The sequence below is a fragment of the Dermacentor albipictus genome, chromosome 7 (assembly GCF_038994185.2).
Source record: "Dermacentor albipictus isolate Rhodes 1998 colony chromosome 7, USDA_Dalb.pri_finalv2, whole genome shotgun sequence".
Lineage (NCBI taxonomy): Eukaryota > Metazoa > Arthropoda > Arachnida > Ixodida > Ixodidae > Dermacentor > Dermacentor albipictus.
The window spans coordinates 72942245-72967853 of record NC_091827.1 but is presented as its reverse complement, the minus strand read 5'-3'; the positions used below and the strand labels follow the sequence as shown (position 1 = coordinate 72967853).

Below are 25609 nucleotides of genomic sequence, written 5' to 3'. Positions count from 1 at the left end.
CACCCAAAGCGACAGGTTAAAAGCCGTTTTTCCTGAGCCACCTCGTGTTGTGTATAGACGTTGGAAAAGCATAGTTCACATACTAACGCCTTCGAAAATTGCCACTTCTAACCCGACTGGCTGCAATAAACGACGTTGCAAAGTCTGCGCTCATATAACGCCTACATTGACTGCCACCAGCACAGCCAGCGTATTCATGTTCACTATTAAAGGCAGTTTCAACTGTGATTCATGTAATGTAGTGTACTTGCTCGAGTGCGGCACTTCCTACAAACAATACGTAGGCCAGACTGAAACATCTTTCAGGGTCCATTTTAACAACCACAGGTCACATGCCAAATCCCAAACAAATCTACCACTCTCGAAATGTGTTACCATGCCGGGCCACTCATTTAAGAATCTCAAATAACAATACTCGAATCTGTATTCAGCACCGGCCATGACCACGAGCTTCGCGAACCTTACCTGATTCACAAATTTGACAATGTCTAGTCCGGAATAAATGAAAACAAAGGAAAGCCAACCTGTCTAACTTTAGATTGAGCCCAAATATACACTTCGCACACACTGTACAAAATAAGATTTCTTTAAATTCTAAAGCAGGCCCTTAGGCATAATACAAAAGATGTTAAAAATACATGAACTGATTGGACTCGTGAAAAAAAATTAATGAGTGAACGATGATGTAGGCGTGCCTCATAATGAGAAAGTGGTTTTGGCACGTAAAACCCCATATATTATTATTAACGATGATGTAGTCCATGAATCCAACGTTCAAGGTCGGGTGGGCAGCGAGGCCGAAGGCTTGTTGCCCGTAGGTGGCGGAGATGGCTTTACATGAAGTCCTGGGTACGTCCATAATAGGTGTGTCACTGTCACATTTTGGATTTCTGTGTTGCAAAATGGGCACGATGAGCCGTAAGGACCATGGTACTGTTGTGGCCAGAGATCGGTCACAGACGGGGTGAGCGCGACCCCGACACGTAGCCTCCTTACCATAACCTCTTCTCGGCGGGTTAGCCCACCAGGGAGGTTGACCCACATGGAGGTATGAGAACTCGTGTGGTACGTCGGAGGTTTTCCTTTTCCCGGATCAGTCGTCCACACGCGTCTTCAGCAAAATGTGGAAGTGGGTATGTAGTAGTCTGTGGGTGGGTTGCCATATCTGGTTCAAGGAGACCCGGCAGGGCTGGTCGAGGCACCCACTGGACGCGTATGAAGATATTCGTAGTGGCAGCAAGACGGTGAATGCTATTTGAGAATAGAGTGGACCGAGATACCCTACGTATGTCATGGATGAATTGAGTAGAGTCTGTGCGAATGATGAGTTGAGAGTATTGAGCATCTTGAACAGAAGGTAGCAACGTGGCCAAGTCGTCTCGTATGGCAGCAAGCTCGGCAAGGTAGACCGGTGGTGCAGGATCGGCAACGTACGAGCACGTCTGGCCTACCGCCAGTATGAATGGACACACGAGAGCTGTGTGAATCATAGTGCCATTAACACTGGCATCAGTGTATGCTACAAGAGTCGCATCGTCTTGATTTTCGTCGGCGCGATGAAGGCGGGAAACATGGGCATTCGCCTGACGAGGAACCGGGCTATACAGACGACCAAGAGGCTTATTGTCACTTAATTGTACCCTTTTCCACGGAGCTACATCGGGTCTCGTAGATAGCGGATTGTCTATTTCGTGTCCCATGTATCAGGCCAGTGAAGCAGCCGGGCATAAAGATGATGGCTTTAGGGCGCGCATGCATCAACGTTAGTGTGCGAGTTCGTCAATAGTGTTGAGTTGGGACTCGGCCTGTATGGTTGGCAACGGAGTGAGACGTGGTAGTCCCGTTATAGCCCGCATGGCTTCATTAATAATGGCCTTAAGGCGAGCCCATTGTGCATTCGTGAGATGATGAAACTGGGCTCTGTAGACGAGTCGTGGTTGCAATACAGAATGGACAAGAAGGCGAGCCATTTTGGTGCTCGCTCCGCCAGATTTCTTCGCAATCCGACGTAACAACTGTATTGTTTCTGCGGCCTGTTGTTTTGCATTCTTGACCGATGGTCCCGCTGATCCGGAGGAATCCATTTCAAGGCCGAGTACATGGATAGTCGAAGCTTCGTGTAATGGCTGCAGATCCAGAGTTAACTGAAGAGGCCGGAGTGCCAGTAGACGGTGCCCATACTTGTTCGCTACTGACATGTACGTCGTCTTGTCCTTGGAAATGTCTAGGCCTATCTGAGCACACCAGTTGTGCGTCATGTTTAGGGCCTCTTGGAGCGCTTGTTCTTCGTGGCAGATTTCAGGATCAACTGAGCAGACAGTGATGTCATCTGCGTACATTATGTACTGTGTGTTATGTATCGTGGCTAGCTTCCAAGCTAGTGGAAGAAGAGCAATATTGAAAAGGACTGGTGCAAGCACAGACCCTTGTGGGACACCCCGATGTGCGACGATCTGACCTGCTGCTTGCCCGGCCAGGCGAATTGAGAAAGTGCGAGCGCACAGGAAGGCTTCGACGAATCTGCAGTCGCGGCTAGGAAACTGAAGCTAATTGAGAATTCCGACAATTGCTTCGTGCCTCACATGGTCGTATGCTTTACGAATATACATTGCCAGAATCGAGCGAATTCTTCGGGAGCGGCAACCGATAAGAACTATAGAAGATAGGTACGCAAGGCCATCCTCTGCGCCTAGATGAGCACGGAGCCAGATTTGGCCAGGATGACACCATGAGTACCGCTCGAGCCACCATGTAATACGTGTAGCGAGCAAACGCTCTAACAGGTTGCCTAACGTTGAGCTTAGTGCTATTCGGCGCATATGAGCGATATTATCTTGGGGTTTTCCAGGTTTGGGAATAGCATCCATTTCTGCATGCCGTCAAGAATCAGGAAGAACTCCTGTAGCCCAAGCTTCGTTTATCGCCCCCAACAGCACTTCGAGAACCTTGCCTTCCGTGTTTTTATAAAGTTCATACGGTATGCCATCTGGTCCTGGTGCCTTGCATGGCTTCGACAGGTCTATTGCCGCTAAAAGTTCCGCCATAGTGAAGACAGCTTGCATACCCTCGATGTCGGAGAGCGTAGGCCACGTTCCTGCGTCCGCGGGAAAGCAGTTTTGAACAACGAAGGGAGGCGGTGTTGTGTCCAAAGCCGGAAAAAAGGTGTGTGCGGCAGTTTCTGCGAATACTGCTGGTGTCCGGCCCGATGCTAACAGGGCGCAGGCTGCTGGCTCTGGAAGGTGCCGACCACGTTTCATTAATCGGAAGGTGTGCCAAATGGACACATTGGATGACGAAGACCCGAGAGATGAGCACCAGTCCATCCAGCGGCCACGTTCTAAGCGGGGTTCATGGCACCGAGCTACTGCAGTAAGGCGTTGGGCCTCTACGTGAAGGGTACTTGATTCAGGGTCGCGTTCTGATGCAAGTTCTGCTTGGTGGCACGACATGCAGAGACGCAGAAGTTGCAAATCAGGAGCGGTTCGTGATTCATCAACCCACGGCGTATGTGTCGCCTCGACTAATGCCGCCTTAAGACAATAAGAGGGGTCCAACATGAACTTGGATACACTGCTTTCTGATACCGCCCTGTATCGAGCCTAGTGAACCAAGGTGAATCGGATGATGTTCGCTACCCCCGGAGTCTGGTTCACATGACCACGAGACTAGTGTCCTTCCTATCCACCAAGATAAGTCCGGTGAGTGTGGTGGCGCGCGAGGGTGGTCACGCCGACGAGTAGGCATTGACACATTATTAAGCAGAGTGAATTGGGCGTCCATAAATGTGTCCAGCACACATGTACCACGCGCACTGGAAATAGCGTATCCCCATGCGATGTGGGGCGCGTTAAAACTCCTGCGACCACAATGGGGCAATCAGGATGTTTTTGTCGTAGGTGCGCCAACCATCCGACACACAACCGAGCCGCACGACCGCTGTAGGGGCGGGCATAGTACGAAACGATGATAACGTCCGTGCGTTGGAGACGAACCAATACGGCCACGACTTCTTGCCATAGAGTACACCACCGTGAACGATCAACGCGAGTCTGATGAAGAGTGCATCTTACATACGCTGCAGCCTTTCCTGGAGGGACATCGGGCGTAGCACTCCTATGATCCAACATTGAAGGCGGTGAGTATGCCACAAATCCTGGAATGGGTGGCTGGCTGTTGGGGTCTTGAAGCAGTAGAGCCGAAACACGCAGCTTCCCATATCTGAGACGCTGACGCAGCTCTCCGACCTTCTTCGCGATACTGCGACAGTTCCACTGTAAGGTGCCTTCTAACACACTTGAAGACGTGGCAGCCAACATAGATTATTATTGGCCAGTAGAACCGAGGTGAGATGCTGGAGCTGTTGCGCAACGAAGCTCAGGAGTTCTTGGGGTGAAAGAGGTTTCGACACAGATGCCGGGTTAGCCATATGAGCAGAACTAGACGTCGATGGCCAATGCGATGGCCGCACTCCGTCACGACGACGCCTGTACACTGTACGGCGTTCCTTGAGACGTTGGATTTCCTTTTCAAGGTTGGCCAGGCAAGCCTCGATCTCGAACTCTTCGTTTACCAAAGGAAGCGCCATGTCTTCTACTGGTTGTGATGCCCGTTGCGGTCGTGAAGTAGACGACCTAACAGCTGCGCTATAGGTACGAGTGCCAGCATCACTTGTCGCTGTAATTGCTATTGTCATCTGGCTAGCCTCCTCTTCCAGCGAGGCCAGAACGGCGTAACGGTTGCACACAGGGACTTGTTTCATTGATGGATCTCGAGTGGTCCTTGCTGGCTGTCGAGAATGGCGTTGTCGAGCCTTCTTAGTGGCCTTTAATTTCGCAGGAGACGTCGTGTAGGCGATGTCATGATCGTTTGTTTGGCATAGGCCGCATCTAAACGATGCTGACGGCTCAGCCTCCATGGTGTCGTCCTTGGGTGGGTAGGGGCAGGATGATTTCATGTGTCCCTGTCTAAGCAAAAGTAGCAGTACACAACGGAAGGCTTGAAGGACGCGGGCACAGTACGCAGCCGTAATACAGGATACGTTCAGGTGGGGAATTAGGACCTTGAAGCGTGATTAGGCACGTACGACCGCTGCCTAGGTACCGAGCAGCCACGACCTTGTGGAGTGCCTCTTGGATTCTTCGTAAAGGTCAACACCATTAACCACGTAACATCTTAAATTGGTACCACTGGCGAGGTACGCCTGGACTGGAAGGACACATTCTTTCGAGACTTGTGTTTGTTGCAGTTCTTCGAATTTATAAACTAGTGCCATAGCAGACACCCATACTGAGACCGTAATAGTGGGTTTGTGTAGAGCAAAATCTTGAAATCGGGAAGTCTCGAGGCAGGCGTCCAGGGTCGCTTGAATGATACGGTTATGCAGATGGGACATATCATATCTAGCACGAGGCTTGATAACCAGTTTGTACCACGTTGTCGTTGGCGACTCCGGAGACGTGCGTGTCGGTCGTGCGGGCAGGCCTTGTGATGAGCGAGGTCTTTTCGGGGCTACTGGAGCTACATTTTCATGCGATGGAAGTCCAGTAGCTTCGTTCGTTCTCTTGGCCGAGGTGTGCGCCACGACAGGAGGGCTGTTCTGCGCCATGTTGGTGGTATCCATACTCAGGGTACCGCCTTCGCACGTTGCACTTGTCCCCACGAAGGACACGCTCCTGATTTGGATGGCAGTTGCATCGGTAACGTTCCGCTCTTTCGACGCAGCGGACAACAGCTAAGGATGATTAAGTGATGACGAGAAAAACATCATTAATGTGTGTCATTAATGACGAGGCAGGTGAACTTTCACATAAGATAATGAATGAATTGACGGACGGCACAGGCGCGATGGACGAAAAAACAAAGCAAAATTCTTTTTATAGCACTTAACTGTTGCCGCTCTAAAGCTGTATATAATTTGGATTTTACGTTACAGAACAGAACAACTCATCATATGGTGCGCTCACAAGAACTGCTGATTACATGATAATTACGATCATAAGGTGAAATGACGCTGGGCTACCTATGACATTTAACCGATTTCATTTTCTCCATGCATTCGCAGTATTTCTATATAGGTAACACGTGTGAGTAGTGTGAGGTTCAATGTAAATTTGTTGGCATCTTTGCAGCGATATTGTAGTTGGCATCGACGTTGCTCATGTTTTCTGCGTTATTTTCCAACAGCCATGTTCTCATCGGACACAGTTCTGTGGATATAGGCCATGTTTAAGGCATCGTGGCCATCTACATCTCTTTTGAGCTGCCGACTCTGTTTTGCTGAGCATCACAACGAAAAATGGCACGCAGCACAACGTGATCTTGTTAAGGACAATCCTGATGTGGCACACATAATTGAATAATCATCAACTACATGGTTCATTCAGGCCTCCAAGGTGCATGTAGAAATTCCACTACTCTCACAATTTGTGTAGATCGCAAACTTCCCTATAAAAATTCATACCGTCATTACAACAACTGAGAATGACGATCATGACATGTGTTTGGTCACATGTGTTTGGTGAAATGTGATGACGTGTGCTTGTTATGACATGTGACATGTGTCATGAGATGACATGTGAATGACGTGTATGTTAAAGTTCAATAATTGGTTGCAATTAGTTACCTATTCAGGCTCTGGAAAGGACTCATATTCATCTCCACCATTGGAGCCACCATGACGAAGTCTGGGTATTGCCGGTTTGCCAGTTCCCTGTGTCATTCCTTCGCTCTCCGCGTCGTCGTCATAGTCCACCCCATCCTCACTCTCACCACTGCGTGCCTCTGGAACGAGATCAAAATTTACGGTTATTATAGATTCCCGAAAACGGTGAGAGATTGTAATACATACTAATTACAAACATTTGGAAAAATCATTAAACGTGGTAATGAAGTTGCTAAAGCCGGAACATTAGCAAAGAAAGTAACTGAATCAAAATATCTCTTCTTTGGTTGAACGCATACCTAATGCGCAAAGCATCTTCCAAAATAAAGAACGAGCAACAAATTTCTCACTTCACTAAATAATAAACGCATATGAAATGCGCCGCTAATGCAAGAACAAAACAGCAACATAATTGCACAAAGTTTCTGCTTTGACACAAGAGCAGATATTTTGGATTGTGATAATTTCCAAAAAGGTTCTTGCTTTCTGCCTGCTAAGACGTATTTTAATATATGTTCAAAACTTCGGCAGCGATGTTAGTGGTATCCAGAATAGTTACTGCTATACAGCATACGGCGCCTTTAAATGCAGCAAACTTTGAGATGTGAAGAATAAAATCGCGTAGTCAGTCGGCACGCTATAGAACTCGAAGAAGGTGCTCTAGTGTCAGAAAATAATCACGAAGGTAATTACTAGCAACTAGATTATTGGTTCAAGTAGAAATTGTATTTACTTTCAAATAGAGATGCTTTTTTATTTATCAGGCCTAAACTTTTAGTGGAATAGGAGCACATGCGAGAGAACGGGAAGCCCAGGCAACGTACTGACAGGGAAACATTCATTCCGTACCGAACTCCCGCGCATTATCAAAATGACAGCGTAATGGCTGTTTGCAAGAAGTTGTAGCAATTTTTTTAACCAACATTTCATTAAGTGCAATCCCCTTTTTGTGACCCTCAACAAGGCAGTTGCCCAAAGCCTGTAGCTGATAAATTTCTATAAAACTTGAGCAGTTGCTACAGATTCAACAATCTGCACTACTTCTAGTTTCGTGTTGCCGATATTTCCGTACCACACCCTCAATTAGTGTTGTGGCCTTAGGGCTCGTCTCTTTTCCTGAGGCCGTTGTTATGATGCTAAAGACAGCACGCTTCTTTTCTAAAGTGGGGACATGATAGCTGCCGGCCATTCATTATTCCAGTTATTACTAGAAATTCAAGCTTCCCAGCATTACCATGCTGACAAAATCCACATACTCACTTATATCCAAACTTCGCAAGAGATGGTGGAATGTTGTACCCAGAAAAAGTGCATATGATGGTCAGCACACCATGCATACATATTGCGCCCTAAACAATTCACATTTGAGAAGACCGCTGTGCCTTGTGCTTCCCAGCTGTCCCACAGTGCGCGGTTTAACTGCCAGTATACCATATTCTGGTTCATGTAAATTTTAGCGCGATAACATTCTATGGTTTTTCTCTTCCTCTGCGCAATTAATGCTTTCTAGCTGTTTATGTGGCATTAGTCAGCACGAACCAAAAGATGTGGTTCTGTCTGCTGTTTGCCGAGCAGAGAACTGGCGTCACTGGGGATATAGCCAGAAAGACATCTCCTTCACGGCGTATGTGATATTCGTATGCTCCCATCATTGATCAAGCTTCCATTATCAATCTACCATGGCCCCACAAAGGTTACGTAAACTTAAGTATATCAAATCAATAGCGCCACTTCCGCAGCACCTACGTGCCTCTTGATGGATGTTGACTGTAACGATGTTACAGAAAGAATTCCAGGGTCACTTAACCTAAACAACAGCAAAACCGAGGATATAGTGCCACTTAGAGGCACCTAAGCAAAAAGATTGAGGTCGCCTGCCATTTCTTTATTGATGCGAACGCATCAACTGACCCATTAAACGATGAAGCTGGTGCCTGTAGCAGACTAATTAAATCCTAAATTCTCACTGGCTGTGGTACCACGTCCCTTGCGCTCCTCAATGGAGCCGAGCAGGCGAAAGCGAACACCTGCTGCTGCGCTGCCGCACCAAGAGTTGCTGTAGGAGAGAGGGCATTACCGCAATCCCACGTCATCCTCACTCTCGCAATCCTGCATTACCCACGCGTTCCTAGGCCGCGCAAGCTCTCGCTTGCGTTCTAACTTCGCTTTGATGATCGCTCTAAAAAAATCAATGCGTATAAAGAACAAATTGGAAATGAAAAACGTTGGTGCTACTGAGTTAGGAACCTACGACCCCACGCTTACAAGTCAAGTGTCTCACCTACTACCTGTGCGCTCTGTGACATCAAGCTGCCTGGACCAAAATTTATATTGGTAAGCACAGCCTGGAGAAAGCGAGGACGTAAAAATCACCGCAGCTTACTCGTGATTGTTCCCATTAGTCTCTACGCCGTCGGATAAGTTAGCAGGGCGTCACGGATCGAAGTGCACCGGCCTTGTGCTATATAGGAGGCGTTGGCAAAGCGTCGCAATGCGCTCGATTGGCGGCGGCGAGTTCATACCTCGAAGTAACGTGGGGTGACGTTCAACTCGTCATTAATGCTTTCACATTCACAATTCATAAGAAGTTGTTGGGTGTCCTCGTTTTTTTTAAATTTAGGATACCTTGCAGGACCAAGAGGGCTATGAGTAGTGGGAACGAACAATCATGTATAAATAACTGCAAAATACTTGGTTGAGGTCGCTAAAGTTTTAACGGGGAGCCATGATTAGGAAAAAATATATTATGTCATTTTCTAATTTGGCTTCGTGGTTCGCCATGAGGTTGCCGCTTTGTATATGTTCTAATATATTCATACATTTACAATTTACGGATGTCATGGGATAACTGTAGTACACCCAGGAACCCACCGATGCCGTTGACAATCATCTTATTTTTTTTCCTGCCACGTATATTCAACGTTCTTGTTCAAGATATTGCATAGACACTCCAAGTAAATTTTTAGCTTCAGCAAGTATTTACCGTCGACTGAATGCATGCTACGTGAGTGCTTTTTCGATTAACCTCCTTCTGTATTAACCTCCTTCTGTATTACATTTTCTTTGTAATTGTATTGTGTAATAATAATAAAATTCGTTGATTGATTGATTGAATGAAAACAGCCAGTAATGAAGCAACAAAATCAAGCTCGGAACCCCCCCCCCCAACCTGCGCAGCCGGTACATTTATTATTTACGTTTTTGGGTGAGTTCGACAGTTAACAATAAGAAAACAGACTTTCTTCTTTGTGTTTTGCTTCTTTAACTGCCTTTGCAACTTCAGTATCTGCCTGCTGCTTTTGCTTGTACTCTTGCCCTTTAAGAATTCATAGCTTTAGCAAGAATGAGAGACGGACCTTGGAGAAGATCATTCTCTATCAATGAACGACTGCATTGCCTAGTCAGCTAATTTAGCGCTGAACTGATCTGCAGCTTGTGACCTATTCAACAGCTTACCAAGATGGGCCCTTTTTACATGCGTGAATATCGTTTCTTCTTTTGGTTATTTTGGATAGCTAGACTCTGCTTCTTGAAATTTCTTTCATATTGCATAAGCAAGGGCCAGCGGACCGACAAAAATCCTCACAGAAACGCATGAAATTATGCACATATCACCGACTCCCAGGAACTTGAACTTACACATCGGACGAGGATGAGCCCCAGCGCAGGCGCTCACGGGGAAATATGAGAACCACCCTAATGTATCGGTGCGTGGACACTTTCATCACCGCAAGAAGCACGGCACGAGACCGAAATAAATGCGTTGTCGCTTTCCAAGACTGAGCGCTACGGAGGCAGAGAAACTAGTGATAGTATTAGCCATCATGACGCCAGACCGTACTGGGTGTGCATCATAGTTCTGACGGACTCTTAGGTGGCATGCAAAAATGTTTCCAGGGCCAAAATTTCTAAGTCCGCGAACTGCATTCTAAGTAGAGTGCAGCAGCTCCTTCCATACATACAATTAGTGTAGACTCTTGGGCATAAGTCCCTACGCGGTAATCACCAGTCACACACCTATGCCTTAGCGCATGGGCACCGAAAGTCACGAGAGAGACGCACCGATGCGATATGATTTACCTGCATGCAGATCCTACAACACTATCGCTTTTTACGAAGAACACTACCACCCGCTTTTAATGCTCTAACACGTGTCGAAGCCCCGTACTTTGGCGTATAACCAAGTATCTAACCAAGTATCTCTCCGCACTGGTGTCTGTATCATGCCATGGGCCCTGTGCCGTATTTTTTAAATACATTACCCCAATGAGATCGTTGCACAGTGCTCTACCGCATGCTATGGGCTTGCGCACGCGCACTAGAGCTCCCATCCATGACACCTCGCACTACATGGCCATGGGAAGCATTATGAAACATATTTCCAGTGCACTAATGAAGACAGGTGAGGAGAGAAGGACAAGAAGAACGCCCGCTCGCAACTATCCACGGAAAACAGTCACTTATGTACACATGGACTCACTGCTGGTGCACCCGACCGCTTGAATATGTTTCCTTGCACCAGGCCATAATCATCAAAGGCAGTGTATACGAAATGGAGGAAAATGTTTCAGATGACTAATATACAGTACTGTACATCCTCCGGACTAACTAGTTGCCACAGGATGGCCGGATCCAGTTCCTTAATGTGCTCCTTATTCTTTACGAAACGCACGTGCCCTGGCAGAACTAGCTAAGACAAAGAAAAGAAGTTCTCAATTAACAACCGACCAATTCCAAGCTCGTAAAAAAGCTATAGCAAGAAAGTACGTCCGCTCTTCTCTAGCCAGCTCCTTCGAACTCCAAGTTTGTGAAAACCTCGACTATTTGCTAAGCTTGCTGGAGAAGGCTGGCATGCATAGAGAAATTGTGGGCTCAGTGACAGAAAACCATATTCGGGAGGTGAAATGTGGTGGGAGGCACAGGCTGGAGGAAAGACCATGCGACCTGTCGTTGTGCCCTACTGGTATCAGGTTTCACACAGCCTCAAGAAGGTTGGTGGCATTTGCGGTGTACGAGGTGTGTTTTCAGCCCTAAAAAGCTGGGGCAAATGTGTATCCTCGTTAGGCATAAAAAAGGGGGCCACTCTGCAAAATAAAGCACACCAAAGCCATCTTTGAACGTGATGTTGGGCTGGTGCACAGCATATCCATCGCCTGTGGGAATTGTTGTGTGGGCGAATCTTGGAGCTCTCGCAAAGAACGCGTGTTACAGCATAGCAAGAATGCTCCTTCATTACGTGGCGGTGGTCATTTAGCGGACCACATTCGTTGTGTCTTGCACAAACCAGCATGCAAGGTGTTTTTCGAACAAACGCGGCTGTCGGGCAAATTCAGAACTCGGAAAAAACACAAAATTTTCAAAGCTGTTCTTCTAATGTGAGTTTTCTGCCTCAGTGCTCTTTCTGTGGCGCTCAGGATATAAGAGCTGATCTCAGGGCAAATGCACGTGTTAATTCAGGCAGGTAGGGCGGGAGATGCCCAAGATTGTGTACACCAGAACGGAGAAACAAATTGAGCGGCGCTATTTTCATACCGCAGTGGCGCCACCTGCTGCTCCAATGGCTCCGAACAGCGAAGCGAGGCGGCCGCAGGTAGACGAAGTGCTTGCGCTTTAACATTTCATTGAAGTTCTCACTAAGGACGGGATGGAGAACTTTAGCTAGAGAATCTAGTTAGTGAACTTCAGCTTGTCGGAATGATTGTGCGGCAAATCGGAATGGCTGTGGCAAGCGCAATGTCCGCATGCAGAGGGTCGTTTGGGTAAGTCCGTGTTACCTTTGCATGCGGAAACATTGGTTCTGAGGCTATTCCACTTTCATTTGCACCTCTGACAAAACGTCATGAACTAGTAAAGCCTTGCAGTACGCGATTTAATTTACCTCCGCCTTGTAGTGGCTGGAAAAATATCACGGCCTGCCCCTTGAAACAGGCCACATGCCGAAGGTTCGAGTAAGCGTAGCGCACGTGCGCGGATGCCTAGATGTTTCCGTTTTTTGTCTCGGCAGGGCGGAATATTGAATTCAGATTTGTTAGGCCGTGTTTATTCTACTGTGAAATGTATGCATACTTCATTAACAAACATCGCCGCTCTTTCTCTCTGGCCAGTAGTTACGATAAGCAAAACAAACCAGCTTTCACACGTAAAGGTGTCGAATAGTTGCTGAAAGGTATAGCGAAATTTCGGGTCCACTAACGCTAGCGCACGGAATCGAAACTGTTGCGCATGAGTGATTGTCATGAGTGTCAGAACTTTGTAGTGCTCAGAGCACTTTCGCGGCATTTACTTGTGAATCAGGTGCGGAGTTCGATGGCGAGAGCACTATACGAAGCCGACTTCTGGCCTTTGTGTAATCGAGGCCCGTAGACAGACAGGTACACACACATAAATAAAAGGACATGAACGGCTGAATATGCCACTGCTGCACAGCTCTGGACGTACATCGGATTCGTCGCAAACGGTGCTCTGCAATCTGCTTCTTTTTCGCTGGTTATTTGCACGTCCATATATGACGCAGTGAAGCCCCGATGATGTTCTGTGCTTGGCTGTTGCGGGCAAAGACATATTTACACATCGAACACCCCATAATACACACAATTCACATTCACGCGAACGCATCTTGGCAGCTCAGGGAAGATGGCGGCTGGTCGCTGGGTTCCGGAGTATGCGTTCAGCCGATCCGGTTAGAGACTATCTTGTTCTGGTCTATATGAAGATGCAAAACTTTTGCCTTCATTTGGTTGTCTCCGTCTTTGATGATTCCGGCCTGGTTCAATGAAAAAGCTTTGATTGGTCAGGCGCACAAGCAGCGCATCCCTGTGTACATCAAGACGTGTTTTCGGTAAACAAAATTCAGTTTGAGTTCAGCATTCCCGATGTCGTTCTGTGGTTGTCAGTGTTTGTTTGTGCGCTGGAACGGTTTGATAGTGCTGTACACACAATCAACTAGCACAGCTGTCCACGCTTAATAGAGGGAGCGCTAGCCAGCATTGAATCTATAGACCAGCTGAACCTGTATACGGGAACGAGAAAGGGAGCTAAGGTGACTTCACTCCTTAGCTAATGAGACCACCCATTGCAGAGCGGCGGGGCTACGAACGCACGCGTGTTCTTTTATATAAAAATTATTTTCTCTCAATCTCTCTCCCGGTCGTTCATTTTTTCGGTGACATCCGAGGTGGTAATCTTTAGCTTTTATTCTTTCTCTCTCTCGGTCATTGATTTTGTCGGTGACATCCAAGGTAGGAATCTTTAGCTCTTACAGAATTGTTTTCGCTACAATTCATCTCCAGACGGACCGATATTGACGTTAAATATGTGCTGCATGATTTTGTGTAAATAACATGTATTTCCTTGATAGTTAAAGTTCGGTCGTTGAATGCTCACTGTGTGTACTTTCCCGTTGTCTCTAGCACACCTTGTTTAGGTGGCGCTCTTCGTTTGTGTGAGGCGCCGCCAATATTTTTTTCTCTTGGTTGGAGTTTTCATCCTTGTGCATAGCCGCTTCATGCTACGTTGTCGGTTACTCTATGCTAGAAAAGGTATGTTCATGTAGTCACCGCCTGTTTACCTTCCCCTAGATTTTGTGGTAGGGGGACTTCTGTGGCTTTTAACATGTTTTATAGAAATAGGCATTTTCACCGTTTCATTTCTCCGTGTCACGTCTTTCCTTACCAAAGACGGTGTTTTGTGTTTGTGGGATTTTCAACTACCACAAAGGAATGTTTAGAGGCGTGCGATTCTCTCATGCTCTTGTCTTTCTCCAATCATTTCGGCCCTTATCCTGGAGCTGATATAGGAAATTAATAATATGCAACGTCTTGTCCCTCGTTGAACATCCTGTGGCTGCGGACGCTAAATTTATCGGTGGTTTTTGTCATATATCTTTTCTTAGGAGATTGCAGTGTGGCTTGTCACTTGGCAATCAAAGTATTCATGGCATTGCTGTCTGATGATAGAGTAAAAAGTGTCCTCATAACATTCATTCACTGGTAGGATCTAAGTCTATCTCTTTTCTTGTCATTAACTTGTCACTCATCGTGTCGGTAAAAATCGCATTTAGCCACGAAGCTTAACAAATGAGCCCCATCGCAACTTCATTCTTCAAGGAAACGCTACCATATCACCGATTTCGGTGTTAAACTTGGCTAACGTATACCAACATTTATTATCTTAGCATTGATGCTTTTTTGTGTGGCCTGCGTGAGACAGAATATTTGTCTGCGATCTCATGGTCACCATATTTATCGGTTTCGCAACACGTAGACAAACGGCAATTGACAATTCCTTTATGAAAAAAAATAGTAGGTCGAAGAAAGGTGCCACGTATTCACAAGCTTCATATCCACTATCAACACGCACTTGGACAAGCTGACAGGCCTAGGAATCCAGATACTCTGTCAGGAGGTGTGCACTCTCAGCCTGGTGAAATTCGATTCTTACAGAGCCAAATTCCTTCGCGTGTTTCACAAATACACTTGCCATGGTATCCTCAGCCTGCTATGTCACAAATGTATATACACTCTCCTGCCACTTACAGATCACGCACAAAAATTCCTAAGCAAAGTCCTTGTGCACTTGCAAATCTTGATTTACTATGAAGATTACCCACTTCGACAACACCTAAAGGAAACTCTTTTTCAGGCCTTTAGAATCGCACGTGTAGGTGAGGTGACATTACTTTCTTGGCCAGCATATTACCAACGTATCATTCTTCAGTGATGGCCTCGCAATTTTTGCATCGAAAGCATCTTTTGTCCTTCATCCATCTTTTTAATATATTTCTGGCGGAAGGTAATGTTGTAAGCTACCGTGGTCTCTGCAGACGAAGCACAAAACGCAAGGACCTTATAAGTCGCCTTTCTTGAGGAGTAAAGTACAGCTGTTGTCTGTATAGTAGGAATCAAGATGAGCTTCAATCTCGATATTGGTAAGCATTTCTGTCGCGTTCTTCACCAATAAGACTCGCTTCGCAACTCTTCACTTTCAAGTGAAAGCTCATCCTCTGCTTTAACTGCCGCTGTCACAAGTGCGGCTTTTCGGACTTTCGGAAACAGATACTGTGGTAGCAAATGAAAATAGAATATATATACACCTGTTGGTCACGGTAACAGATCGTGACATCTAGTGGGAAAGCTGGCAGTACAATCTGTGCCATTGTATGAATATGTTAGACAGACTTGCTGAGCTGATGTAAAAGGGTTTCAGGAAGTTTGTATGTCATGGGAGTTGGCAAGAGATACGGCGTGACATGCCTCAAGTCATTGACATATTCCTCAGTAACACTGACTGTCACTGCACTTCCACATGAAAAAAAGACATTTTGCAGCTGAATGCAAATATTGTCACTGAAGCCACATCTAAAATGTCAACTGGGTCAATATACCATTGCGCAGACAAACCTACAATTGAAATTGACGCGGCTGCACCGCTCATAGATCTTTCATTATAATTATATATCTGTTTCATCTGTTTCTCGTTGTGTTAACTCTTCTATTGGTTTGAAATAACTAATTATGTGGCTATCATGCTTTATTTGTCACTATCTATCTGTCCCTTTGTGGACTCTTTTATTGGGTTGAGACCACCAGTACTACTGCAGCTTTTCATCGTTAAATATCTGTAACTGGACTATGGTAACCTTGATGGATCTGTGCGTGCAAAGCTTTTTGCAGAGCCTGAGCAGAAGGTGCCACCATGAAATTTCCAGTTGGTGGTAACGCTGATCTTATTCAAAAGCGGTACTCGCCAGCCCTGACAAGGCCAGTCATTGCGGTTGAGCCATCATTCTGCGACATGAATATCTATGATTCAGCCATGGACATACAATCGATACGATACGATACGCTAAGCTTCACTATGTCAGCGTTGTGGGTAAAATTGGAACAAAATGATGTATTTATCACGTGTCCAGGCTTTCTACGGTTCCCTTGACTTAATCGGTGAATTCATTTCACGCCGCAACGTTCGCTTTAATTAGGCTGGTGAATCGTCATGTTCTAACGATTAGAAACTGTACGTTCTCGCCTCCAAATGCGAATCCATCAAGCGTGCTGTATAGTGTTCGACAGAGTGCTTCTTTATTACTACCGTCTGCATTCAGATGCTGCCTTGTGGCTATGAATGGATGGTGCCGCAGAGGAACACATCTAGAACACAGCGAGTGTTTCAACAAAGGCACGCACCAGCCTACTAACGTCTTGCCTTCTAGTGGCAGACTCTGAATGAACACACACACACACACACACACACACACACACACACACACACACGCACACACACACACACACACACACACACACACACACATATATATATATACATATATATATATATATATATATATATATATATATATATATATATATACATCATTGTAGCGACAATGTACCCTCAATGAAGCCCATGGAATTACGTTGGGGCTCGAAGTATATCTCCATTATGTACACGTCATCAGCAGTTACCAATATAAAAGAGCCTGTGGTGAAGCACATTGTTGTTCCTTTCTTTACCTTTCTTTTTCCTAACGCAATCACTGCAAGAGCCTCTATGTAGGCGTAATACAAATGCATTTTTGCAACCACGCAATTTTTTTCTGCAGCAGGTCAAATTTTGAATGATGTTCAGTTGCATAAATCCAATGCGCTCTATTGGAGAGCACTCTATTGTTCTTTTGTTTTCGCTTGTGCTCTTAAATATAAAAGAAACATTCAATACGGCCCCAAAATTAACGTAATTTAAACATTCTCTGCGCCATCCACTACACTGCTGAAGCCAACTGGTCTTAACTTGAGCTATTTGTATTGCGTTGCCATTTAGAAAGGGTTTGTTAAATATCAGGGCCATGCTTGGTGACCTAGGCTATGTGAATGATTTCATGAAAATCACGTTTTCAATGCATCCATGGGTACTGGAATATACGCGAACTTTTTAAGAGGCAACACGTCAACAGGAAACTAATTTACCTACATCATCAGAGACTCGGATCAAGACTCCGCCAGGCTACAAGAAGCATTACGCAGCACGGACCTGGCGGCGCAGCTCTGGGCCGCCGAGCGAGCCCACGATGTGGCCAAGGAGTTACAACTCCCGGTTTAACGTGGGAGCAGCCCGCTCTATGGGACATTGTGCCCCGTAGCTCGCAGGACCTTTCATTAAAGTTATTCCATCCATCCATCCATCAGAGACTCGTCTTGGCGAAAGCGCGGAATCAATTCAAACAAGAAGGCGTTTGCTATCGCTGAAGTAATATTTTCTGTAATGTATACGTTGATGAGCCGTTTATCAAATTGTTCTCAATTTTCGAACGAATAGATTACTATCAAACAAATTTTCTTCGTGAAAGAGAAAGAGTAAAACCTACAAAATATGGATGCCTTGTAATAAATACCGGCCGATTTTTTCCCTAGCTGCAACTATGAGCTGGAACAGCCAAAAGGAGATGGCTGCTCGGCCAAAGATACGCCGACATTAATGAGAAAAAAGTAATGGTTGAACTTAGCGCCGCCATTATTACTCCAAATTCGCAGCCACCGTGTAAACTCTTTAAGGGCCACCCTTTTTTTCCGAATTTTGACGAAGTGCGGCTCTTACACGGGACCGAATCCTTTTGTATGGGTCCTTCTAAGAGCCGCTACTAGATGGCGTGTGCTTTGTAGACGGAATTACGTAGCGCATGATGCATCGGGGCACTGAACGCGATTGCTCCTCAGCTGCGTAATTTTTCAAAATTTCAGGCTGCCAAGTGTGGCACGAATCCATATGGTATTTGCAGATTGTCTCTAATAATACAAAGATACTGTGCTATCTTTCCCGGTGGCGGCAGTATACTCTAGCAAATAGTATTTCCCTTGAAAAGAGTTGTGACGTCTAGATTTTGGGGCGCAATGACTGCAAGGAATACTGGTGGATGCATGCTTGCTAATGCCCTGTTTGGATAGTACGCAAGAAAATCGAGATAAATATATAATTTTGGTTAAACATGAAATTGCAATAACCTAAATATCACATAAACATATGTCAGATTTACCCAGAAATAACGGTAGAGTGGTAACAACATATCACCGCTTTTCTTTTTACTTACCCACGAGATCTTTTGTTTGCTTTGCCATCACCATAGAGACCACTGTAATGAAATTGAGCAATGCTTTAGAATTAACAATATAAACACAAGATAATAGTGCTATCACACTTATATGTGCTGAGATATGCAATAATATAGCTGATAATGCAAGAAAAAACGTTGTTTTCCATACTTCCTACGTAGCCAAATGGGAGACAAGGTACCTAAGTACATATTGGGAAGTAGAGCAGTGTCAGAGCAGCAGACACAATACAGTCCTCAAATTACCACATCATTCCACCTCTGAGTTTATTAAGAAAGTACCTTAAGCACGTCTTGTGAAGTGCTGCGTGATAATACTTGAAGCGGTCTGCGCTGGACGCATGAAAGAAGACGAAGAAATGGGCTAGGGGAGAAGTGAGAAGGAAGAAGTAGGAATAAAATGGCGGACGACACCTGTCTCACTCAGATTATGTCATTTCTGTTGCCGTTCTAGTTAGGAACGCTACATTTTGGCGCAGCCGACAGTTTTCGAAGACCAGCCATGCGGGTGACGTTTTTCGTCGACCAGGCGTCATCGGAGTCTGTTGTGTTCACCCGATACCAAGTTCACGGTGAGCCAGCGACGGACCTTTCTCCTGAAGTTAGTTCTACCGCGCTGATCAACGTGGTGCTGCCACAAGCTGCAATCAGCCGCCAAGCCCTCGGGCAAACAGGATCGGTGACAGCGAATCTACAACGGCAGACACTGAGCGAACTCGTTCTGGAACCCATACGACGTGCCACCCTCAAAGACGAAACGCCTGCCGGGAAGGTGAGCCTAGACTTGACTGTTATGGAACTGCAAAGGAACATTATACAACAGATCGAAATAATGAGAACTTTCGTCCAAGCGCTTAGTCGAGGCCAGTCAGCACGAAGCATTGTTGAACCAGCTGTTTTTGAAGGAAACTCGCAAAATGCACACTACTGGCTGTGGTTTTTCGAGTACGCCTGTGACAGAAATATGTGGCACTCCGACGACACAAAGATTTTGCATATGCGCCGCTATTTGGGCGGTATAGCCAGAAAATGGTATGACGTGCAACTCATGGATCATGGAACATGTTGGGAACAGTGGAAAAACAACTTTTTAGGGGCTTTCGAAGGCAACGCAGTAGAAAGATGGGATGCGGCACTACGGTTCAGTTATACAGGTGGCTCTCTGCTTGAGTACTGTCTTGAGAAGCGTCGCCTATTGTTTTCTGCAGAACCGAAGCTGTCGTCTTCTGCTGTTGTAGCTTTGATAACGCAAGGGTTGTGTATCGAGATGCGTAGTCATGTCCAGCTCAAAGGTCCAAGAACGTTTGATGACCTTCTGAGCTTTCTACAGACCTCAGTGCCAAGAATTACATCGAGAAGACAGCCAGATGGTAGAACAGCGCAACTTGATTCTCGTGAGCTGAGTGAGCATCTAGAGTCCTTGCCGTCAACTGAATGTGAACACAGCTTCATAAATAACTCTCTGGGAAGCATAAATAATGACTGTGAGGATGGTGAAGAACCAATTGCCGCAGTTCACGGCAACCTACTTCCACATAATCTGTCTACCGTGCATCACAAGCCCCAGACAAAGAGCTTCAGTGAGACAGTGTATTTGGTGTCGTCAAGCTTATTGTATGCCCCCATTAAGGTAGATGGCATTGAAATGAAGGCTCTCGTTGACAGTGGAGCTTCGGTATCTATTATCAACAAGACTCGAGTGGATGCCAGTCGTCTGCACGCTGGTAGAACATTGCGTGTCCAAGCCTACGATGGGTCAGTGACCATGCATAGCGAATGGGTAACTCTGGCTATTGAATTTCAAGGAAATGCTATTACCAGTGACGTATTGGCAATTCCCAATGTCACCTACGATTCTCTTTTGTCCCGCCCAGACATGAAAAAACTTAAGATGAACCTCTATTGGGATGACCAGGTAATGGCCGAAGACACGATAAGAACCGAAGATCCTGGTGAAGAACCTAGTGTATCAAGGCTAATTTTTCACCAGGAAAACATCAAGAATAAGTACCCAGAGCTTATATGAATGGGAAGCTACCCTCCAGCAATGAAATCCCATGTCGTTCCTTTCGAGCTCGCAGATAAAACAGTGGTTCGTAGAGCCACCTATCATATGTCCAGAGATAAAAAGGTGTGGCTGAAAAAGGAGTTGCAAGAAATGTTAGACGCAGGTATCATCCGGCCTTCTGTATCACCATTTGCTTCTCTTATAACTATTCCACCTAAAGAAGACGGGACAGTCCACCTCTGCACAGACTACCGGGCTCTCAATCGTCAAACTGAATTGATACCTTATCCAATGCCGAGAATCGACGAAATCATTGACGAAACCGGTGGTTGCCATTGTTTTTCACGAATAGATCTCTGCAAGGGCTTTTGGCAGATTCCACTAAGTGAAGAAATGAAGAAGTACACCGCGTTCATAACCCCATTTGACTTGTTTGAGCACAACCGCCATTTGGTTGGAAAAACTCCCCTGCGTGGTTTCAGAAGATTATGTCGGACATTCTGAAACCTTGCCTGGGCATGTTTTGCAATGTGTACATTGACGACATCATCATCTACTCAAAGACAAAGGACGAACACCGTATTCATCTTTCAGAAGTTCTTCATGCCCTCAGTCTTACCCAACTCAAAGTCAACTTCAAGAAAAGTGCGTTCTTTCAAGATACCGTAGTATTTCTTGGCAGGGTGTTTGATGGACAGACTAAAAGCACCAAGCAGGAATCGGTAGAGAGAATCTCCAAGCTGGTAAAGCCTTATGATGTGCACTCCCTGCGCGTTTTTCTTGGCCTTGCAGGACACTTCCGGGCGTTTATCAAAGACTACGCACTGAGAACAAGGTGCCTCACACGTTTAACTCCGAAAGACGTGCCTTTTCATTGGGACGAGAAGTGCGAAGCTGTCTATGTGAGCTTGTAAAACTAATATCGTCGGACCCCATCTTGAGAATACTGGATTTTTCTTTGCCTTTCATTCTGATCACGGACGCATCACATTATGCTACCGGTGCAGTTCTATACCAGAAGCCATCCAAACAAGCTGATCAAGCCAAACACTACGTCGTGGGGTACTACAGCGATACCCTGAAACCCGCCGAAATCAATTACTGTACCACAGAAAAGGAAGCTCTGGCCGTCTTAAAAGCTGTGCAGTACTTTCGTACTTACCTGGAAGGTGCCAAATTCATACTTTTCACGGACCATCAAGCACTGACTCAACTTCTGAGCATGGCCCAGCCAAGAGGCCGCATTGCTAGATGGGTGAACTATCTGCAACAATTTGATTTCGTAATTTCGCACCGTTCTGGCCCACTCCTCACTGACGCTGACGCACTATCAAGATTACTTGTACAGGAATCAAGCAATAATCCAGAGACAATCAATCATATTAAGCTATGGGAAGGTACACAAGAGCTCCAGTTTATCAATGGAAGGTATCACGTACCACCAACTATGACTCCAAGGATTCTTCATCTATACCACGACACCCCTGAATCTGTTGGACATGATGGCTTCTGGCGCACTTATAAGAAATTGCTCATGAGATTCACATGGCTGGGCATGAAAACCGACATCAACCATTACATCCACACATGCCACCTCTGCCAGGTGAACAAAGTTAAATTCAAGCAATCGACAGACGTTATGACAAACCCTGAATATTCAAGCGTCCCGTTCGAAGTAATTCATTTGGACTTCGCGGAGCTCAAAAAGAAGGGGGAAGGAGTCAAGCGGACGCAAGCTTTCTTGCTCTCCATAGATGAGTGCACAAGGACGATTGCGGCTAAAGCTGGCAAAGAAGACGCAAACAGCGTAATAGACCTCCTCAAAGCTGAATGTTTTAAACACACAAAGACGCTCGTCTGCAACAACGGGCCGGCTTTCCGGAGTGCCAAGTTATCAGAGTGGGCACAGGAGCACGGCATAATGATAAAGTATGCTTCTCCATACCACCCGGCAGCAAACGGCCTAGCGGAACGTGCCATACGAGACATCAAACAGTATCTGAAGATGTATCCAGACTTTGCCGGTGGCTGGAAGTGCTGTCTCGAGGCCGCTGTGAAACATCACAGCAGATCATACACCGTGGGTTTAGGCTGCAGCCCTCATTTTGTAACTTCGGGTACAGCGCCCATACTTCCCGCAGATCGTGAGTTAGGTCTCCTAGAGAACCTCGAACTTGCGGAAGTAAGGAAAACTGTGAAAGAACTGGAGGTCTACAAGCGCCGCATGAAGCGAAACTTTGATAAAAGGCACAGTAGCGAGATACCGGACATAGAGCCTGGAGACTATGTCCTTGTAAGGAAAGGAGCTGTGCCCTCAAATTCAAAATTTTGCGTACCATTTCAAGTTATTAAGACTGCATGCCAGCATGGAATATTCAAGAATGTCTGGTACGCCGGAGCCTCGGGCCAAACGGAGTGCGTCGCTATTGGAAACATATTCAAGTATTACCCCAGGAGGTGTAATTAAAAGAAATCCGGAAGAGTGAAGCGGTCTGCGCTGGACGCATGAAAGAAGACGAAGAAATGGGCTAGGGGAGAAGTGAGAAGGAAGAAGTAGGAATAAAATGGCGGACGACACCCGTCTCACTTTGACTATGTCATTTCTGTTGCCGTTCTAGTTAGGAACGCTACAATACTGTTTGCCAGAAGAAACCAGTTTGATGCGAACAAAAACTTTATACTAGTTTCATCACTGTCGCTTACTTCAACCAACTATTGTACGTATTGTCAATTGCATTGGATCACGGTGCTATCCAAGAAGCAGTTCTCTATCCCTTTCCATTTCATTCATTTATCACTTTGTCTGCGGTAGCCGACACGTAACGACTTTAAGGAATTTGAGAAAACGGACATAACCAAGAGGAGTAATGCATAATGGGTGAACCCATTTCTGGTGAATGGTGATCATGACGGCCGCACCAGTGTATTCGCTCTTTTGGTAGAGCTGCATAAAAAAATACGGCGGAACTGGTTTTACTTTGACTTTTAATGACAGTGCGATTAGCATTCGATAAATGCTACGCCACGCCTTAATTTAAAAGGTATTTTATTACCACGGAAGCAATGTACCGACCCACTGTAAGCAATGAGCGCGTCGTGTGTAAAGAGTGTATACAGCCTGGCTCATGTCTCATGCTTCATGTCTAGCCAAGATGTGTCAACTGGCGGCACCACCATGAAGTCCGCGTGTGGTGTGTGTGAGCACATATTAAGAGAAGATTGTCTGAATATATATGATGCAGGTACAGCTCCGCCAAACCGTGGAAAAGTTTTAGAGGTTTGTGGATGCGTTAGCATTTTAAGGGTATTCACGCATTTTCGGGGACATTTTATGTATGTACGTATGTATGTATGTATGTATGTATGTATGTATGTATGTATGTATGTATGTATGTATGTATGTATGTATGTATGTATGTATGTATGTATGTATGTATAGTATGTATGTCTTTGTACCTAGTCATTTTCCCGCATACTTACCTGAGCGGACTATCGGGTAGTCCATCGTCGAATGGGTAGCGCATCGCGTTGGAGCACTTGGCAAACAGGGTTTGAAACTAACTGGCGGACCAACTTTGGTCACTGAATAAATAGGCAATGAGCACATAGATGCTGCTTTTCATCGAACCTCTTTCACGCCCACATGAGTCACTGCAAGACGTGGGAATGGGCTTGGTGCCGCTCTTCGAAGAAACTGTTTGACCCAGACTTTGAGTGCACCGTATGTGCTATCGGTCTGTGCTGATATTCAAATAGCTACTGTGATATCAACTTAGATCACTGGCTAGGTGTATAGGTACGTGCAGTTCTTCACGTAATGTCGTTGACACCAGCTTCAATAACTAGGGATGTGCCACCGGGAATGTGCCGCTCTACAATAACCAAAGAGATCCCTTAATTTCTTCCGGTGCTGTGCGTAATTAAACCCAAGTCAGAAAGGCTTATCAAAGACAGTCACCAGACGCATTAGCAGGCTGCGCAACAAATGCACTGGTTTTGTACCGCTTTAAAATGATTTTCTTTCGGAGAGAATCTTTAGCGAGCTGCGCCAGGAATGCGCTGAGTATACACTGCCCTTTAAGGAACCCCTCGCGCACGTCAGACAATCATATAGTAAGACATCAACAACAGCAAAGGTGAAATTCCATGTACCTATAATTGAATTAGGGGCATTGTGAATTAATAGAAATAAAATTACATGAAGAAACAACTGGCCTTAGCTAGGGCACAAGCCTGCGTCTTCGCATTACGCATGGGATGCTCTTACCATTTAAGCTACCACGGCGCCGTTTTCTGATCCACATTCTGGAGTATTCATGTTTTCCTACTTGAACTAAACCTGAAAGTGTTAGCGAGCGCCACACCGCACGGCCTGGATGGCGGATGCGGAACATCATTTGGCTGCATCATTGGTTAATAATGATAAAGCCAATCATCCTACCTGAAGACATCAATTCTGCGGCATTCAAGACCTTGGTATGTAATGAGGGAGAAAAAGGAAACTGAGGGCCATATTTTTATTAGTCATACATAAGCCGACAAACAAAGACACCAAAAACAGCATAGGGCGCCTTACAGGCACCTAAATGTCGAATGGGAGAGAACAAATTATAAATTAATGAAAATTAAAGTAGATGAAAAAACAACTGGCCGCAGATAGGGCACCAACCCGCGTCTCCGCATGATGTGTGCGGGCTCTTATCAAATGAACTGCCGAGGTGCCGTTTTCGCATCCACGTTTTGGGGAATTTATGTTTATCTACTAGACTATACCTAATAGTGCCGGCCAGCGCCTCATCTCACAGACATAATGATGGATGTGGCACATCTTGTTTGGTCG

At 45.7% G+C, this 25609-nt stretch overlaps 1 long non-coding RNA gene across 1 annotated transcript in view; it reads right to left on the bottom strand.

Moving 5' to 3' along the window:
* LOC135916071 (uncharacterized) overlaps positions 1-25609 on the bottom strand; it is a 31879-nt gene that overhangs the window by 793 nt on the left and 5477 nt on the right. The window contains exons 3-4 of the long non-coding RNA XR_010568835.1: positions 18741-18782; positions 6623-6780 (exon numbers count right to left, since the gene is read on the bottom strand). This is a non-coding gene — a long non-coding RNA (uncharacterized lncRNA). The remainder of the gene's footprint in view (positions 1-6622; positions 6781-18740; positions 18783-25609) is intronic.